The following is a 1,535-nucleotide window of genomic DNA, read 5'->3' as shown; positions in this document are numbered from 1 at the left end:
CTCAAGCGTGTGACGGAAATGTTACGCCCCTTACCATATTGTGATGATGCCCTGTGAGGCCGGAGCGATGATTCAAAAACATGAAAACCCAAAAACGAGGCATTCGTTGCATCCAGTGGGGACATAAATTAAGCATTAGCGTTAGTTCTGGCAGGTTACGTGAGTCAAGCTTGCATCAGCTGATTCTCAGCTGATCACATCTACCTATAGGAATACGACACCTATCGCGGCATTCCTATATAAGCTCTATTCAGTATTATTCAGCAGCTTTTCAGCTTGCTTGGGAGCAAATTACCCTCCTCCATCCCCAGCTCCTCCTTTCGAGTGAGCGGTGGCGGCCTAAAGTGAGCAGAGGCCGGAGGGCTAGAGTGAGCAGAGGCGGGGGGGCTTGAGAACGGCGCGGCCGGCAATTTCAACGAAAGAGCATCCGGACAAAGATAAAGGAAAAATTTAAATCGCATCATATGACCCCTTTAAAGCAGTTTATGTGTGTAATTTTTATGCCACTAGCATCACCAAACACTTCTATTGGATGGAGAAGCAGATAGTCCCGTCCCAAACTCACGCCATCACTTGAGCTAAGGAAGTTCGCTTGAATTTTTTGATATAAAAAGGTTTATTGTACTATTTGCAATGTTCCTGATCATTTCAGTCAGAACAGTTTGAGACTGAGATTATTTTGTGAACCCGTCATAATGTAATGCAGCTTTGCAAAGTTGAAATTGAATGACAGGGTTAAAATACAGTTCACTTTTGACTGCACAGCAAACCTGCAGCTTACTAAGTGTCAGAGGGTGGAAAATGGTCGTTAAAAAAAAAAAAAGTACTGCTTTTGTGTTAAAAAAAATATTAGGAGTGCATCTATTTAAAAATATATATATATAAAACAAAAACTTAATCATTTAAAAAATGATGTAACTAAAAAATTCAATTAAGGTGAATTGCAGTTTTAAGTAATTTTATGTGATAAAAACTAAAATCAAGTATTTACTTGTGAAAAGTGATTATTGCCGTTACACATTCTGAAGGCTGTGCCTTCCGGAGGTCACATTTGTTGGCCACATACATCAACATATTTTTTAGAAATTTACCATTATAAAATTGAATATAATTCCTTATATTAAATTACTGTACTTACTGTGCATAAATTACTGTAATTTCTGTCTTACTTTGGAATATAAATGTTGCTTTTCTGAAAAGAGACAGACTTGATGACGCATGCGATTGACAAATGCATCCACCGGAAGGCGCAGACTTCGAAATCAGGCACAGCATGTGGGTTTTCATTTCAAGGTACGAGGCAAAATAAGAGTAGTGAATTATTATACTTATATAGAGAATGGGCAGTGAGAAATTGCACAGAAGACTGCAGAGTGTGAGATTTTATTGTGAAACATGAACGTCTATTTCTGTCTGTCTCTGCCTGGAGCACTGTGGGCATGTTTGCTGTTTGTTTTGCTGTGTGAACTTTCTCAAGACTGCAGCAGACCTGTCTGAACTCACCTAACTAAACACGGGGCGGAACAGTAGATGAG

General features: G+C 39.3%; 1 protein-coding gene across 2 annotated transcripts in view; it reads right to left on the bottom strand.

Annotated features, from left to right (window-relative positions):
• The window catches only part of LOC107699598 (collagen alpha-1(XX) chain-like), a 26,873-nt gene that overhangs the window by 19,757 nt on the left and 5,581 nt on the right, over positions 1–1,535 (bottom strand). The window lies entirely within an intron of this gene.

Source organism: Sinocyclocheilus anshuiensis, unplaced genomic scaffold (genome assembly GCF_001515605.1).
Source record: "Sinocyclocheilus anshuiensis isolate Anshui unplaced genomic scaffold, SAMN03320099.WGS_v1.1 scaffold879, whole genome shotgun sequence".
NCBI lineage: Eukaryota > Metazoa > Chordata > Actinopteri > Cypriniformes > Cyprinidae > Sinocyclocheilus > Sinocyclocheilus anshuiensis.
The sequence above is the reverse complement of the archived record's forward strand: the minus strand, read 5'-3'. Positions and strand labels throughout refer to the sequence as shown.